This window comes from Carex rostrata, chromosome 10 (genome assembly GCF_964058835.1).
Source record: "Carex rostrata chromosome 10, lpCarRost1.2, whole genome shotgun sequence".
Taxonomy (NCBI): domain Eukaryota; kingdom Viridiplantae; phylum Streptophyta; class Magnoliopsida; order Poales; family Cyperaceae; genus Carex; species Carex rostrata.
The window spans coordinates 11,675,654-11,695,632 of NC_135927.1; the positions used below are offsets into that span (position 1 = coordinate 11,675,654).

At 35.7% G+C, this 19,979-nt stretch overlaps 1 pseudogene; it reads left to right on the top strand.

Moving 5' to 3' along the window:
* The first annotated feature begins 19,523 nt into the window (after positions 1-19,523).
* LOC144560297 (SKP1-like protein 4 pseudogene) lies at positions 19,524-19,979 on the top strand (annotated as a pseudogene).

Below are 19,979 nucleotides of genomic sequence, written 5' to 3' on the forward strand. Positions count from 1 at the left end.
AATTAAATTAATTATAAATAATATTTTTTTTAAAAAGTTAGAAAATAAAAAAACTTACGGTTCAGCTGAGAACAAGAGTGAAAATGACGCGAAATGAATCTCACTTTCTCTGCTTAATAATTTTTTCGCTCTCGCTGCGTTAAATGCTGAGTGGCCGCTACCCTCCAAAGTGACCGCTACCCTCCAAAGCGGCCAGCCCGCTTCCCTCCCATGCGGCCAGCCCGCTTCCTTCGAATGCGGCCGAAATAAATGCCCGCTTCCCCCCGAAGAGGCCCGGTTCCAGGTGCCCGCTTCTAGGGGAAGCGGCCATGCGAAATATGTTAATTCCAGACAAAATTTGTGTTTTGGTTTAATAATTTTCAAAAAATGGTATTTTTAAAAATTTCGGCCTAATACAATACTCCAATTAAAGGTGTTTGGAGCACTCTTGTGGTGTCTCTATTTGGCAGGATAATATGGCATTTACAACCCCAATACAACTCTCGAATTGAAGGTGTTCGGAGCAATCTAGTAGTGTTTCTATATGGCAAGATAATAGGGCATTTACAACCCAAATACAACATTCCAAATATAGGTATTCGTAGCACTCTAATATTGTCTCCATTTAGCAAGATGGGCATTCACAACCCTAATACAACATTCCAATTGATGGTGCTTGGAGCACTCTAGCAGTGTCTCTATATGTCAAAATAATAGGACATTTACAATGCCAATACAACATTCCAATTAATGGTATTGGGAGCACTCTAGTAGGGTCTCTGTAAGGCAAGATAATAGGACATTTAAAACCCGAATACAATACTCCAATTGTTGGTGTTCGGAGCACTCTAGTAGTGTCTCTATATGGTAAGATAATAGGGCATTTACAACCCTAATACAACACTCCAATTGAAGGTGTTTGGAACACTCTAGTAGTGTCCCTACAAGGCAAGATAATAGGGCAATTACAACTCTAATACACCACTCCAATTGATGGTGTTGGGAGCACTCTAGAAGTGTCTCAATATGGCAAGATAATAGGGCATTTACAACTCTAATACAACATTCCAATCGAAGGTGTTTGTAGCACTCTAGTGGTGTCTGTATTCGGCAAGATAAAAAGGCATTTAAAACCCTAGTTCAACACTCCAATTGAAGGTGCTCGGAGCATTGTAGTTGTGTCTCTATATAGGATGAAAATAGATCATTTACAACCCCAATAGAACACTCCAATTGATGGTGCTTGGAGCACTCAAGTAGTGTTTCTATATGGCAAGATAATAGGGCATTTATAACCCTAATACAACACTCCAACTGAAGGTGTTTGGAGCACTCTTGTGCTGTCTCTATTTGGCAGGATAATAGGGCATTTACAACCTGAATACACCACTCCAATTGATGGTGTTGGGAGCACTCTAGTAGTGTCTCTATGTGGTAAGATAATAGGACATTTATAACCCTAGTGCAAGACTTCAATTGATGGTGTAGGGAGCACTCTAGAAGTGTCTCTATAAGGCAGGGCATTTACAACCCCAATACAACTCTCGAATTGAAGGTGTTCGGAGCAATCTAGTAGTGTTTCTATATGGCAAGATAATAGGGCATTTACAACCCTAATACAACATTCCAAATATAGGTATTCGTAGCACTCTAGTATTGTCTCTATATGGTAAGATAATAGGGCATTTACAACCCTAATACAACACTCCAATTGAAGGTGTTTGGAACACTCTAGTAGTGTCCCTATAAGGCAAGATAATAGGGCATCTACAACTCTAATACACTACTCCAATTGATGGTGTAGGGAGCACTCTAGAAGTGTCTCTATATGGCAGGGCATTTATAACCCTAATAGACCACTCCAATTGTAGGTGTTTGGAGCACTCTAGTTGTGCCTCTATATGGCAAGATAATAGGGCATTTACAACTCTAATACAACATTCCAATCGAAGGTGTTTGTAGCACTCTAGTGGTGTCTGTAATTGGCAAGATAAAACGGCATTTACAACCCTAGTCAACACTCCAATTGAAGTTGTGTCTCTATATAGGATGAAAATAGATCATTTACAACCCCAATAGAACACTCCAATTGATGGTGCTTTGACCACTCAAGTAGTGTTTCTATATGGCAAGATAATAGAATATTTATAACCCTAATACAACACTCCAACTGAATGTGTTTGGAGCACTCTTGTGATGTCTCTATTTGGCAGGATAATATGGCATTTACAACCTGAATACACCACTCCAATTGAAGGTGTCGGGAGCCCTCTAGTAGTGTTTCTATATGGTGAGATAATAGGGCATTTACAACCCTAATCCAACACCAATTGAAGGTGTTTGGAGCACTCTAGTAGTGTGTCTATATGGTAATATAATAGGGTATTTACATCCCTAATGCAGAACCCTAATGCAGAACTCTCGAATTGAAGGTGTTTGGAGCACTCTAGTTGTGTTTCTCTATGACAAGATAATAGGGCATTTACAACTCTAATACAACATTCCGATCAATGGTGTTTGTAGTACTCTAGTGGTGTCTGTATTTGGCAAGAGAAAAAAGCATTTACAACCCTAGTTAAACACTCCAATTGAAGGTGCTCGGAGCATTGTAGTTGTGTCTCTATATCGGATGAAAATAGATCATTTACAACCCCAACAGAACACTCCAATTGATGGTGGTTGGAGCACTCAAGTAGTGTTTCTATATAGGGCATTTATAACCTTAATACAACACTCCAACTGAAGGTGTTTGGAGCACTCTTGTGGTGTCTCAATTTGGCAGGATAATAGGGCATTTACAACCTGAATACACCACTCCAATGGATGGTGTTGGGAGCACTCTAGTAGTGTCTCTATGTGGCAAGATAATAGGGCATTTATAACCCTAGTGCAAGACTTCAATTGAAGGTGTCGGGAGCACTCTAGTAGTGTTTCTATATGGTGAGATAATAGGGCATTTACAGCCCTAATACAACACTCCAATTGAAGGTGTTTGGAGTACTCTTGTGGTGTCTATATTTGGCAGGATAATAGAGCATTTGCAACCCCAATACAACTCTCGAATTGAAGGTGTTCGGAGCAATCTAGTAGTGTTTCTATATGGAAAGATAATAGGGCATTTACAACCCTAATACAACATTCCAAATATAGGTATTCGTAGCACTCTAGTATTGTCTCTATATGGTAAGATAATAGGGCATTTACAACCCTAATACAACACTCCAATTGAAGGTGTTTGGAACACTCTAGTAGTGTCCCTATAAGGCAAGATAATAGGGCATTTACAACTCTAATACACTACTCCAATTGATGGTGTAGGTAGCACCCTAGAAGTGTCTCTATATGGCAGGGCATTTATAACCCTAATAGACCACTCCAATTGTAGGCGTTTGGAGCACTCTAGTTGTGTTTTTATATAGCAAGATAATAGGGCATTTACAACTCTAATACAAAATTCCAATAGAAGGTGTTTGTAGCACTCTAGTGGTGTCTGTATTTGGCAAGATAAAAAGGCATTTACAACCCTAGTTCAACACTCCAATTGAAGGTGCAAGGAGAATTGTAGTTGTGTCTCTATATAGGATGAAAATAGATCATTTACTACCCCAATAGAACACTCCAATCGATGGTGCTTTGAGCACTCAAGTAGCGTTTCTATATGGCAAGATAATAGAACATTTATAACCCTAATACGACACTCCAACTGAAGGTGTTTGGAACACTCTAGTAATGTCCCTATAAGGCTAGCTAATATGGTATTTACAACTCTAATACACCACTCCAATTGATGGTGTTGGGAGCACTCTAGAAGTATCTCTATATGGCAAGATAATAGGGCATTTATAACCCTAATACAACACTCCAATTGTAGGTGTTTGGAGCACTCTAGTATTGTCTCTATATGGTAAGACAATATGGCATTTACAACGGTAATACAACACTCCAATTGAAGGTGTTTGGAACACTCTAGTAGTGTCCTTATAAGGCAAGATAATAGGGCATTTACAACTCTAATACACCAATCCAATTGATGGTGTAGGGAGCACTCTAGAAGTGTCTCTATATGGCAGGGCATTTACAACCCCAATACAACTCTCGAATTGAAGGTGTTCGGAGCAATCTAGTAGTGTTTCTATATGGCAAGATAATAGGACATTTACAACCCTAATACAACATTCCAAATATAGGTATTCGTAGCACTCTAGTATTGTCTCTATATGGTAAGATAATAGGGCATTTACAACCCTAATAAAACACTCCAATTGAAGGTGTTTGGAACACTCTAGTAGTGTCCCTATAAGGCAAGATAATAGGGCATTTACAACTCTAATACACTACTCCAATTGATGGTGTAGGGAGCACTCTAGAAGTGTCTCTATATGGCAGGGAATTTATAACCCTAATAGACCACTCCAATTGTAGGTGTTTGGAGCACTTTAGTTGTGTCTCTATATGGCAAGATAATAGGGCATTTACAACTCTAAAACAACAGTCCAATCGAAGGTGTTTGTAGCACTCTAGTGGTGACTGTATTTGGCAAGATAAAAAGGCATTTACAACCCTAGTTCAACACAACCAATGAAGGTGCAAGGAGCATTGTAGTTGTGTCTCTATATAGGATGAAAATAGATCATTTACTACCCCAATAGAACACTCCAATGGATGGTGCTTTGAGCACTCAAGTAGTGTTTCTATATGGCAAGATAATAGAACATTTATAACCCTAATACGACACTCCAACTGAAGGTGTTTGGAACACTCTAGTAATGTCCCTATAAGACTAGCTAATAGGGCATTTACAACTCTAATACACCACTCCAATTGATGGTGTTGGGAGCACTTTAGAAGTATCTCTATATGGCAAGATAATAGGGCATATATAACCCTAATACAACACTCCAATTGTACGTGTTTGGAGCACTCTAGTTTTGTCTCTATATGGTAAGACAATAGGGCATTTACAACGGTAATACAACACTCCAATTGAAGGTGTTTGGAACACTCTAGTAGTGTCCCTATAAGGCAAGATAATAGGGCATTTACAACTCTAATACACCACTCCAATTGATGTTGTAGGGACCACTCTAGAAGTGTCTCTATATGGCAGGGCATTTACAACCCCAATACAACTCTCGAATTGAAGGTGTTCGGAGCAATCTAGTAGTGTTTCTATATGGCAAGATAATAGGGCATTTACAACCCTAATACAATATTCCAAATATAGGTATTCGTAGCACTCTAGTATTGTCTCTATATGGTAAGATAATAGGGCATTTACAACCCTAATACAACACTCCAATTGAAGGTGTTTGGAACACACTAGGAGTGTCCCTATAAGGCAAGATAATAGGGCAATTACAACTCTAATACACTACTCCAATTGATGGTGTAGGGAGCACTCTAGAAGTGTCTCTATATGGCAGGGCATTTATAACCCTAATACACCACTCCAATTGTAGGTGTTTGGAGCACTCTAGTTGTGTTTCTATATAGCAAGATAATAGGGCATTTACAACTCTAATACAACATTCCAATCGAAGGTGTTTGTAGCACTCTAGTGGTGTCTGTATTTGGCAAGATAAAAAGGCATTTACCCTAGTTCAACACAACCAATGAAGGTGCAAGGAGCATTGTAGTTGTGTCTCTATATAGGATGAAAATAGATCATTTACTACCCCAATAGAACACTCCAATTGATGGTGCTTTGAGCACTCAAGTAGTGTTTCTATATGGCAAGATAATAGAACATTTATAACCCTAATACAACACTCCCACTGAATGTGTTTGGAGCACTCTTGTGATGTCTCTATTTGGCAGGATAATAGGGCATTTACAACCTGAATACACCACTCCAATTGAAGGTGTCGGGAGCACTCTAGTAGTGTTTCTATATGGTGAGATAATAGGGCATTTACAACCCTAATCCAACACTCCAATTGAAGGTGTTTGGAGAACTCTAGTAGTGTGTCTATATGGTAATATAATAGGGTATTTACATCCCTAATGCAGAACCCTAATGCAGAACTCTCGAATTGAAGGTGTTTGGAGCACTCTAGTTGTGTTTCTCTATGACAAGATAATAGGGCATTTACAACTCTAATACAACATTTCGATCGAAGGTGTCTGTAGTACTCTAGTGGTGTCTGTATTTGGCAAGAGAAAAAGGCATTTACAACCCTAGTTAAACACTCCAATTGAAGGTGCTCGGAGCATTGTAGTTGTGTCTCTATATCGGATGAAAATAGATCATTTACAACCCCAACATAACACTCCAATTGATGGTGTTTGGAGCACTGAAGTAGTGTTTCTATATAGGGCATTTATAACCCTAATACAACACTCCAACTGAAGGTGTTTGGAGCACTTTTGTGGTGTCTCTATTTGGCAGGATAATAGGGCATTTACAACCTGAATACACCACTCCAATGGATGGTGTTGGGAGCACTCTAGTAGTGTCTCTATGTGGCAAGATAATAGGGCATTTATAACCCTAGTGCAAGACTTCAATTGAAGTTGTCGGGAGCACTCTAGTAGTGTTTCAATATGATGAGATAATAGGGCATTTACAGCCCTAATACAACACTCCAATTGAAGGTGTTTGGAGTACTCTTGTGGTGTCTATATTTGGCAGGATAATAGGGCATTTGCAACCCCAATACAACTCTCGAATTGAAGGTGTTCGGAGCAATCTAGTAGTGTTTCTATATGGAAAGATAATAGGGCATTTACAACCCTAATACAACATTCCAAACATAGGTATTCGTAGCACTCTAGTATTGTCTCTATATGGTAAGATAATAGGGCATTTACAATCCTAATACAACACTCCAATTGAAGGTGTTTCGAACACTCTAGTAGTGTCCCTATAGGGCAAGATAATAGGGCATTTACAACTCTAATACACCACTTCAATTGATGGTGTAGGGAGCACTCTAGAAGTGTCTCTATATGGCAGGGCATTTATAATGCACCACTCGAATTGTTGGTGTTTGGAGCACTCTAGTTGTGTCTCTATATGGCAAGATAATAGGGCATTTACAACTCTAACACAACATTCCAATGGAAGGTGTTTGTAGCACTCTAGTGGTGTCTGTAATTAGCAAGATAAAAAGACATTTACAACCCTAGTTCAACACTCCAATTGAAGGTGCAAGGAGCATTGTAGTTGTGTCTCTATATAGGATGAAAATAAATCATTTACAACCCGAATAGAAGACTCCAATTGATGGTGCTTTGACCACTCAAGTAGTGTTTCTATATGGCAAGATAATAGGACATTTATAACCCTAATACGACAATCCAACTGAAGGTGTTTGGAACACTCTAGTAATGTCCCTATAAGGCTAGCTAATAGGGCATTTACAACTCTAATACACCACTCCAATTGATGGTGTTGGGAGCACTCTAGAAGTATCTCTATATGGCAAGATAATAGGGCATTTATAACCCTAATACAACACTCCAATTGTAGGTGGTTGGAGCACTCTAGTTGTGTCTCTATATGGTAAGACAATAGGGCATTTACAACGCTAATACAACACTCCAATTGAAGGTGTTTGGAACACTCTAGTAGTGTCCCTATAAGGCAAGATAATAGGCCATTTACAACTCTAATACACCACTCGAATTGATGGTGTTGGGAGCACTCTAGAAGTGTCTCTATATGGCAAGATAATAGGGCATTTATAACACTAATAGAACACTCCAATTGTAGGTGTTTGGAGCACTCTAGTTGTGTCTCTATATGACAAGATGATATGGCATTTACAACTCTAATACAACATTTCAATCGAAGGTGTTTGTAGCACTTTAGTGGTGTCTGTATTTGGCAAGATAAAAAGGCATTTACAACCCTAGTTCAACACTCCAATTGAAGGTGCTCGGAGCATTGTAGTTGTGTCTCTATATAGGATGAAAATAGATCATTTACAACCCCAATAGAACACTCCAATTGATGGTGCTTGGAGTACCCAAGTAGTGTTTCTATATGGCAAGATAATAGGGAATTTATAACCCTAATACAACACTCCAACTGAAGGTGTTTGGAGCACTCTTGTGGTGTCTCTATTTGGCTGGATAATATGACATTTACAACCTGAATACACCACTTCAATTGATGGTGTTGGGAGCACTCTAGTAGTGTCTCTATATGGCAAGATAATAGGGCATTTATAACCCTGGTGCAAGACTTCAATTGAAGGTGTCGGGAGCACTCTAGTAGTGTTTCTATATGATGAGATAATAGGGCATTTACAACCCTAGTACAACACTCCAATTGAAGGTGCTCGGAGCATTCTAGTTGCGTGTTTATATGGGATAAAATAGGGCATTTACAATCCTAATACAAGACTCCAATTGATGGTGCTTGGAACACTCTAGTAGTGTTTCTATATGGTAAGATAATAGGGCATTTACAGCCCTAATACAACACTCCAATTGAAGGTGTTTGGAGCAATCTTGTGGTGTCTCTATTTGGCAGGATAATAGGGCATTTACAAGCCCAATACAAATCTCGAATTGAAGGTGTTCGGTGCAATTTAGTAGTGTTTCTATATGGCAAGATAATAGGACATTTACAGCCCTAATACAACATTCCAAATGTAGGTATTCGTAGCACTCTAGTATTGTCTCTATTTGGCAAGATGGGCATTCACAACCCTAATACAACACTCCAATTGATGGTGCTTGGAGCACTCTAGTAGTGTCTCTAGATGTCAATATAATAGGGTATTTACAGTCCCAATACAACATTCCAATTAATGGTATTGGGAGCACTCTAGTAGGGTCTCTATAAGGCAAGATAATAGGACATTTACAACCCGAATACAATACGCCAATTGGTGGTGTTCGGAGCAATCTAGTAGTGTCTCTATATGGCAACATAATAGGGCATTTATAACCCTAATACAAGACTTCAATTGAAGGTGTCGGGAGCACTCTAGTAGTGTTTCTATATGGTGAGATAATAGGGCATTTACAACCCTAATCCAACACTCCAATTGAATGTGTTTGGAGCACTCTAATAGTCTGTCTATATGGTAATATAATAGGGCATTTACAACCCTAATGCAGAACTCTTGAATTCATGGTGTTTGGAGCACTCTAGTAGTGCTTCTATATGGCAAGATAATAGGGCATTTACAACCCTAATACAACATTCCAAATGAAAGTATTCGTAGCACTCTAGTATTGTCTCTTTATGTCAAGTTGGGCATTCACAACCCTGATACTACAACTCCAATTGATGGTGCTTGGAGCACTCTAGCAGTGTCTCTATATGTCAAAATAATAGGGCATTTACAATCCCAATAATACATTCCAATTAATGGTTTTGGGAGCACTCTAGTAGAGTCTCTATATGGCAAGATAATAGGACATTTACAGCCCTAATACAATACTCCAATTGATGGTGTTCGGAGCACTCTAGTAGTGTCTCTATATGGTAAGATAATAGGGCATCTACAACCCTAATACAACACTCCAATTGAATGTGTTTGGAACACTCTAGTAGTGTCCCTATAAGGCAAGATAATAGGGCATTTACAATTCTAATACACCACTCCAATTGATGGTGTTGGGAGCACTCTAGAAGTGTCTCTATATGGCAAGATAATAGGGCATTTATGACCCTAATACAACACTCTAATTGTAGGTGTTTGGAGCACTCTAGTTGTGTCTCTATATGGTATGACAATAGGGCATTTACAACCCTAATACAACACTCCAATTGAAGGTGTTTGGAACACTCTAGTAGTGTCCCTATAAGGCAAGATGGCATTTACAACTCCAATTGATGTTGTTGGGAGCACTCTAGAAGTGTCTCTATATGGCAAGATAATAGGGCATTTATAACCCTAATACAACACTCCAATTGTAGGCGTTTGGTGCACTCTAGTTGTGTCTCTATGTGGTAAGACAATAGGGCATTTACAACCCTAATACAACACTCCAATTGAAGGTGTTTGGAACACTCTAGTAGTGTCCCTACAAGGCAAGATAATAGGGCAATTACAACTCTAATACACCACTCCAATTGATGGTGTTGGGAGCACTCTAGAAGTTTCTCAATATGGCAAGATAATAGGGCATTTACAACTCTAATACAACATTCCAATCGAAGGTGTTTGTAGCACTCTTGTGGTGTCTGTATTCGGCAAGATAAAAAGGCATTTAAAACCCTAGTTCAAGACTCCAATTGAAGGTGCTCGGAGCATTGTAGTTGTGTCTCTATATAGGATGAAAATAGATCATTTACAACCCCAATAGAATACTCCAATTGATGGTGCTTGGAGCACTCTAGCAGTGTCTCTATATGTCAAAATAATAGGGCATTTACAATCCCAATACAACATTCCAATTAATAGTATTGGGAGCACTCTTGTAGGGTCTCTGTAAGGCAAGATAATAGGACATTTACAACCCGAATACAATACTCCAATTGTTGGTGTTCGGAGCACTCTAGTAGTGTCTCTATATGGTAAGATAATAGGGCATTTACAACCCTAATACAACACTCCAATTGAATGTGTTTGGAGCAGTCTAGTAGTGTCCCTATAAGGCAAGATAATAGGGCATTTACAACTCTAATACACCACTCCAATTGATGGTGTTCGGAGCACTCTAGAAGTGTCTCTCTATGGCAAGATAATAGGGCATTTATAACCCTAATACAACACTCCAATTGTAGGTGTTTGGAGCACTCTAGTTGTGTCTCTATATGGTAAGACAATAGGGCATTTACAACCCTAATACAACACTCCAATTGAAGGTGTTTGGAACACTTTAGTAGTGTCCCTATAAGGCAAGATAATAGGGTATTTACAACTCTAGTAATGTCAAAATAATAGGACATTTACAACTCTAGAAGGGTCTCATATGGCAAAATAATATGATATTTACAACCCTAATACAATACTCCAATTGATGGTGTTCGGAGCACTCTAGTAGTGTCCCAATATGGCAAGATAAAACAGGGCATTTACAACTCTAATACAACACTTCAATTGAAGGTGTTTGGAATACTCTAGTAGTGTTCCCTATAAAGCAAGATAATAGGGTATTTACAACCTAAATACACCACTCCAATTGATGGTGTTGGGAGCACTCTAGTAGTGTCTCGTAGGGTCTTATATGTGAAGATAATAAGGCATTTACAACCCGAATAAAATACTCCAATTGATGGTGTTTGGAGCACTCGAGTAATGTCTCTATATGACAAGATAACAGGGCATTTACAACCCTAATACAGCACTCCAATTGAAGGTGTTCGGGGCACTCGAGTAGTATCTCTATTTGGCAAGATGGGCATTTGCAACTCTAATACACCACTCCAATTGATGGTGTTCGGAGCACTCTAGTAATGTTCCAATATTGCAAGATAACAGGGCACTTACAACGCAAATACAACACTCCAATTGAAGGTGTTTGGAATACTCTAGTAGTGTCTCTATATGGCAAGATAATAGGGCATTTACAACTCTAATTCAACACTCTAATTGAAGGTTTTTGGACCACTCTAGTAGTGTGTCTATATGGTAATATAATAGGGCATTTACAACCCTAGTGCAGAACTCCAATTGAAGGTGTTTGGGGTACTCCAGTAGTATCTCTATATGGTAATATAATAGGGCATTTACAAGCCTAATGCAGCACTCCAATTGAAGATGTTTGGGGCACTCCAATTGAAGATGTTCGGAGCACTCCAATTGATGGTGTTTGGAGCACTTGAGAAGTGTGTCAATATGGCAATATAAGAGGGCATTCACTATCCTAATACAAAACTCCAATTGAAGGTGTTTGGAGCACTCTTGTGGTGTCTCTATTTGGCAGCATAATAGGGCATTTACAACCCTAATACAGCTCTCCAATTCAAGGTGTTTGGACCACTCTAGTAGAGTTTCTATATGAGAAGATAATAGGGCTTTTACGACCCTAAAACAACATTCCAAAGAACGTATTTGTGGCACTCTAGTGTTGTCTCTATATGGCAAGATAATAGGGCATTCACTACCCTAATACAACACTCCAATTGAAGTGGTATGGACTTCCATAGTAGAGTCTCTATATGACAATATAATAGGGCATTTACAACCCTAATACAATACTCCAATTGATGGTGTTCGGAGCACTCTTGTATTGTCTGTATATGGCAAGATAGTAGGGTTTTTGAAACCCTAATACAACACTCCAATTGATGATGCTTGGAGCACTCTAGCTGTGTCTGTATATGTCAAGATAATAGGGCATTTACAACCCTTATATAACACTCCAATTGAAGGTGTTTGGACCACTCTAGTAGTGTGTCTATATGGTAATATAAGAGCACATTTACAACCCTAATGCAGCACTCCAACTGAAGGTGTTTGGACCACTCTAGTAGTGTGTCTATATGGTAATATAAGAGCACATTTACAACCCTAATGCAGCACTCCAATTGAAGGTGTTTGGACTACTCTAGTAGTGTGTCTATATGGTAATATAATATGGCATTTACAACCATAATGCAGCACTCCAATTGAAGGTGTTTGGAGGACTCTAGTTCTGTTTCTATATGGCAAGATAATAGGGCATTTACAACTCTAAGACAACATTCCAATCGAAGGTGTTTGTAGCACTCTAGCGGTGTCTGTATATGGCAAGATAATAGGGCGTTTATAACCCTCGTCCAACACTCCAATTGAAGGTGCTCGGAGCATTCAAGTTAAGTATCTATATGGGATGAAAATAGGGAACTTACAACCCTAATACAACATTCCAATCGAAGGTGTTTGTAGCACTCTAGTAGTGTTTATATATGGCAAGATAATAAGACATTTACAACCCTAGTACAACACTCAATTGAAGGTGCTCGGAGCATTCGAGTTGCGTCTCTATATGGAATGATAATTGGGCATTTACAACCCTAATACAACTCTCCAATTGATGGTGTTTGGAGCACTCTAGTAGTAATAATTGGACTGCGGTATTATGGTTGTAAATGCCCTATTATATTACCATATAGAGACACTACTAGAGTGGTCCAAACACCTTCAATTGGAGCGTTGTATTAGGGTTCCAAATGCCCTACTATCTTGCCATATACAGACACTACTAGATTGCTCCGAACACCATCAATCGGAGTATTATACTAGGGTTGTAAATGCCCTATTATCTTGCCATATTGGGACACTACTAGAGTGCTCCCGACACCTTCAATTGAAGTGTCGTATTAGGGTTATAAATGCCCTATTATCTTGCCATATTGGGACACTACTAGAGTGCTCCCGACACCTTCAATTGAAGTGTCGTATTAGGGTTATAAATGCCCTATTATCTTGCCATATAGAGACAGTACTCAAGTGCTCCAAACACCATCAATTGGAGTGTTGTATTCGGGTTATAAATGCCATGTTATTTTGCCATATAGAGACACTTCTAGAGTGCTACAAACACCTTCGATTGGAGTGTTGTTTTAGGGCTGTAAATGCTCTATTATCTTGCCATATGGAGACACAACTAGAGTGCACCAAACACCTTCAATTGAAGTGTTGTATTAGGGTTGTAAATGCCCTATTATCTTGTTCTCTGGAGACACAACTAGAGTGCTCAATGGACCTTTAATTGGAGTGTTGTATTGGGGTTGTAAATGCCCTATTATCATTTCAAATAGAGTGTTGTATTAGAGTTGCAAAAGAAATATTATCTTGCCAAATAAAGACACTATTGGAGTGCCCCAAACACCGTCAATTGGAGTGTTGTATTAGGGTTGCAAATGCCCAACTATCTTGCCATATACAGACACTACTAGAGTGCTCCGAACACCATCAATTGGAGTGTTGTATTCGGGTTGTAAATGCCCTATTATTTTGTCAATACTGCATATTAATACTTTCAGAAATCATCTACTGTCATATGAAAAAATATTGATAAAATTTGTTAGATACAAACACTTAATACATGAACTATTCACACTTGTATGATGATGTATGAATATTTGTAATACTTGATATTAATACTTTCAGACATTATCCAGTGCCATATGAAAAATAAATTGATAGAATTTGTTGGATGCAAACACTTGATACATGAACAATTCACACTTGCGTGACGATGTGTGAATACTTGCAATACTTGATATTAATACTTTCAAACGTCATTTGATGTCATAAGAAAATAAAACTATTGATAAAATCATTTAGATACAAACGTTTGATACATAAACTATTGACAATTGCATGTCGAGGTATGAATACTTACAATATTTTATATTAATACTTTCAGATACCATCCAGTGCCATATAAAAAAATGATATAATTTGTTAGATACATATACTTGATTGATGAACTATTAACATTTACATGAGGAGGTATGAATACTTACATACTTTATATTAGTACTTTCAAACATCATCTGATGCCAAAAGAAAAAAGAAATGTGGATAAAATATTTTAAATAAAACGCTTGCACATAAACTATTAACATTTGCATGACAAGTTATGAATACTTGCAATATTTGAAATTAATACTACTTGCATGACGATGTATAAATATTTTCACTACTTAATATTAATATTTTCATACGTCATCTTATTTCATATGGAAAAAAAATGATAAAATATGTTAGGTACAAACACTTCAAATATGAATTATATATACATGTATTACAAGGTATGAATACTTGAACGATGAAATATGAATACTTGCTCGACAAGATATGAATACTTACACAACAAGGTATTCACGACAATGTATAAATACTTGCATGATGAGGTATGAATACTTGCACGACGGACAACCCGAAAGTATGTCATTATGGATCTTATTTGAAAGAGAAAATTACATAGAAGATGTCCATGGTTTTAGATTTGCAAATTTTCTCACAGATCGTCAGAAATATTGACAAGATTAAACGGAGAAAAAAAAACCCAACTCTAAAAACATGTAAAAGATGTATGTCTGATATGTCCAGTTTTTTTTCGAAATACTTGGTATCTTAGGTATGAATACTTGATATATTATATATTAACATTTGCGCGCATGAGTATCCATATTTGCACGCGTCAGTTATAAAATCTATCAAATATTAGGTGGTCCCCAAGTAATTAATGAAGTTCAGTTAGTTAATGGTCCCCACAAGTAGTTATTGACTGGGAGATGAATGAGGAAAATTGACTGGAGGATAGTTAGTCGATCCCAATAATTTTTTACTTGGTAGATAGTATATGACTCTGTATAAAGAGGAATCTGTTATATTGAATTTATGCTCCGTTAAAACATCAAACGACTCATCGGGCACAAATTTAATTAGAAGCAAATCAAACATGTTGAGCAGTGAACTAATTATATTACTCACATTACAACAAAAACACTAATTATACACGACAAATTATACATGGAGCCGAGAAACTTTTAACAAAATAGTATGTAAAGAAAGGACGCGTGCAAATACGCAGTCATCCATACTAGTGTTGTAAATAACGGTATGCTCTTTTCGTCGGACAAACAAAGTACCTTTAAGCGATTAATCGGTATACAGTTGATTAATCGGAATTTTGCGAATAATTTTATGTTTTTATTAAAGTTATATGCGTATATTCATAATATATTAAAAATGATTGATTAACTCCTCAAATTTATCAAATAAACTTATTTTAACTTAGATTTCTTGTTAATTAATAAAATCTCATGAAAATGTTATTTAGAAAAGTCCAAATAAAATAATATAAATAATATAATGAATTAATCAGATAAATTGACCGATTTAATTAACGGACTAAACGATTTAATATATAATGGATTGTGGTCTAATATATGACCGGCTAAAAGGCATACGCGTCTTCTAATCACAAAAAAATAATAATAATAATTAAATAAGAATAAACAACCTATTAAACGGAAAAAATGGGAATAAAAGGAAATAATCGGCCAATTAATAAAAAAAGTCCATAAATACATCTCTGCCAAACTTATCCGTAACGATTTGATCACCGCCACCGACTAAACGTCATATTAATCGATCGTTTATGTGCTTTTTTACAACACTGATCCATACATACATATATGGTCATATTTAAAACGAAACCATGAAAGACACCTCAATTTGTATACGGTTCTTAATTTACTAGAAAAACATGTATGATTATAAACCTTCAAACATGGTTAAAAGGTGAGAAACTGTGTATGTTTTTTCTTTTCAAATCTCTAAACATGAATTTTCTAAGAATAATGCGTAAGAACCAGTTCAAAATTTGTATGCATACGTCAATTTGTATAAATTTATGTATTGAATTCATTCATATTCTTAATTAATTAATATGATATATGTATGTTTATGGCTAGACAATAAAAAGGGATACTAGCATATTAATTATAAATATTTTATGGAAAAAATATATATACATAAATTAAATAAGAAACCATACAAGCACCATATAAAAAATATCACACATGCAGAGAATCTGTTCCAAAACAAGCAATATTTACATAAAATAAAGGTTAACAACACTAGAAATTAAACATATTAACATAAATATAATTATTGATTAGCAGCATCCTTTTTTGCCTGGAGTTTTGTGACGTGATCTATATTATGTCAAAATTAATATATCAAAATAAAAACATTAAATATGATATATATTATTTTCTCTCTATATATACACATATAAAAAAAGTGTCACTTTTAGATTTTAATTTTATATAAATTTTTAAGTTGAAATATTAACATCCATTATGTATTCCATCAGTATATTTTTGTAAACTTCAGATACTAATCAAAACAAACTTAAAATTAATATCATGATCTATTACATGTGCGCATAGAAGAATAATTAGAGCTGGGCCAGTATTAAGAAAAATCAACCGAGTAAATGATTTTTCTGATGACTTCTTCATGGTGACCGAGGTGTTGGCAACCATATATATATATATATATATATATATATATCTCAAACGGCTACACTGACATCAACATTGAGCTGCTCAACGTCACTGCTAGCTAATATCTTAAATATGGTGATCAAGTATTGCGAAATACATTTCTTCGGTAAAAGAGGATCAAACCTTGTACCAAACAGGGCGGGAACAAGAAAATCGAGAACTGGGACAAGAAAATTTTCAATGTCGATGCATGTAAAGACGTACGGTTCACATGCAATTTTATTAATTAGGGCATTATATTATCTGCGCATCCCGGAATTGCGGGATCCTGCAGACAGAAATTAATTTGGATGAAAAATTGATTATACTGACTGATTAAAGCCACCTACTGTTAGATAGAGATGAATTATATTAGGCAAAAGAGCAAAAAAGTCTGCCTGATTAAAGCCACTTGTTAGGAAGAGAGAATTACTACAGTTACAACCTCTGCTTATATGTTTAATAATCCTTAAGTGTTTTTAGGAAGAGAGAAATGCTATTTAATATGTAATAGGATATATATTTAAATCGGATATATATATCAAATGACAAGGCCCAACGAAAGATATTCACAAGGACACACAAAGACACTAGCAAGTTCAACTAAAATAACTCAAAGAGAAAAAAGCTCATTTCAAAGAAACAAAATAAAAGATAAACTCACCTCAAATTATAAATTTTGTAATAATTCATAAGTTACATTACAAAAGAAATTGACTTCTCTTATAATCTTGCTTAAAGCTAAAAAGATATCTTAATCTCACATTAATTAAACTCCTTTTTTCTACTTCTAAAGACACTAATTACCCTCCTAGGAACAACAAAAAACTTGCTAAAAAAGACATACAAACACAAATCTTTTGACCCAATTTAAATCATACAAAAAGGAACACCTAAATTAATTAATAATAAAAAAATTCAAAAATCTGCCATGAAATCATCTTGAGGTCACAAAGGAACGTTGTTTTCAATATATAAGAATGTTTTATATTATTAGATGTTAAATTGGCTGTTTGATGTTGTTTACATAGTTAAAAAAATGATCTTATTATTAAATTACATCACTATAGTCTACGTTTTTAATCGATTTTACGCTATAAATAAATTAAAGACTAATTAAAAAATAGGGAAAAAACTTGGGAACGATATCCTATTATTTGAATTTTTCTCTTGGGAAAACATAATTCTGTTGTGATGCAATATTGATCTAATGACACAGACATAAGTTTCTACTTATTTTTCTCTCGTGTTGGGAAATCTTAAAATTTAAATAGTGAGAACACTATTACCGCTTTCTTGAGAAAATGTTTGCTGACTTAGTATTGGAAAATAATGCCCTCTGGCCTCTGTGCAGCTTTTTATCTTGATTAACATATATATTTAAAAACATTGCCTAATTAAGTCAAATCGATGCATCAAAAATTAATTAAACAATCTGCTCAATTAGTTAATTTATTATTATATGAGGAGGGTTAAAAAGCCTTCATTAATTATTGTTCATTACTTTCATTTTCTAATAACAAAATTCTAAAATTTATATGCTAAAATAAAATCGTTAGATGTGATGTATATTATTTCCTCTGTATGCACTTTTGAATTTTAGTTTTATATGAATTAATAATTTGAAAAACCAATATCCTTAATTTATCAGTATATGTGTATTTTTGCAAACTCTTGATACTAGCCAAAAATAAAATTGAAATGTCATAATTCTTTTATGTGTGCACCGAGAAAATAATCTATAGATCAGAACTATCGGTTTTATTTTAACATTTAATTTTTAAATTTTAAATTATTATAACTCTAAAAATAGATAAGACACAAAAATGAGGACATTGAAACCTCCTCTTTATATATTTATTTAATTATGACTGTATTTCAAATCCATTTATCATCAAGCCCGACAAATATCATCTTTTTTAATTAGCTGTAAGTTTGATGAGCCAATTCAAGTCAGATGCATCAAATATTATGCAAAAATAAATTTGCTCAAATTCATTTGCATCAGTTGCGTTTTCAAATAATTAGACCGCATATCAAGTGTAATAATTATTTAAACCAAAAGATATGAGCTAAATACAATCATGCATTTGTCTGTAATTTATATGCACTTATTTAAAAATGATGCATCAAAATATTCTGCAAACAATATGCATTGTGTGACTCCATTCATATTTTTAGTTGCTTGGGGTTACATGTCAAATATTCAACGATCAAAATCACGAATCTTAGGTATATTGTCTAAATAAAGAAATTATAATAGCAATTTACACATAACTTTGTATATATAATTACGGCCAGTCTGCTAGTTATACCAAAAAAACAATTTATATTATACAAGGAAAATAAGAAATCTATTTTTGTGAGTATATTTAGAGCAATAAAACAAAACGTGAAAACAGGAATTGTCTAAAAATGAAATGCAAATTTCAATTTTAAAGAATTATAAGAGATCATTTTTATGAATATATTTAGAGTATTAACAAAAAAAAGTATGAACTAGAAATTTTCTAAAACGAGAGGTACATAATTGTAAATTCCAATTCTAAATCCTAATTAGGTCGTAGTGTTTTATCACTTTATATATATGTAGATCCGGAGTTATAAACCCTAAATAACACAACACCAAAAAAATAAAAGAAAAAGGAGAATGTCGAACAACGCAAACGTGCAAATGATCACGCTAAAGAGTTCTGACGGAGAAAAGTTTACGGTGACAAAGACAGTGGCAAAGATGTCTGAAACAATCAGCAGCCTGATCGAAGATAACTGCATTGAGGTGATCGAAGATAGCTGCGCTGAGGTCTTCATTTCATTGCCTAGTATTACCGCCAAGATCCTAACAAAAGTGATTAAGTATTGCGAAAAACATGTCTTCGATGAAGAGGACGAAGACTGGGACCGAGAATTTGTGAATGTTGATCCTGAGATGATTTTTCGTCTTATTCATGCAGCAAATTATCTAGCTATCCAAGGACTAGAGGCTCTAACATGCAAAAAAATGGTTGATCAAATGGCGAATATGTCTCTAAAGGAGATCCACAAGATTTTTGATATTGAAAATGATTACATATCGGAGGAAGAAGCGGCGGTTCACCAAGAATAG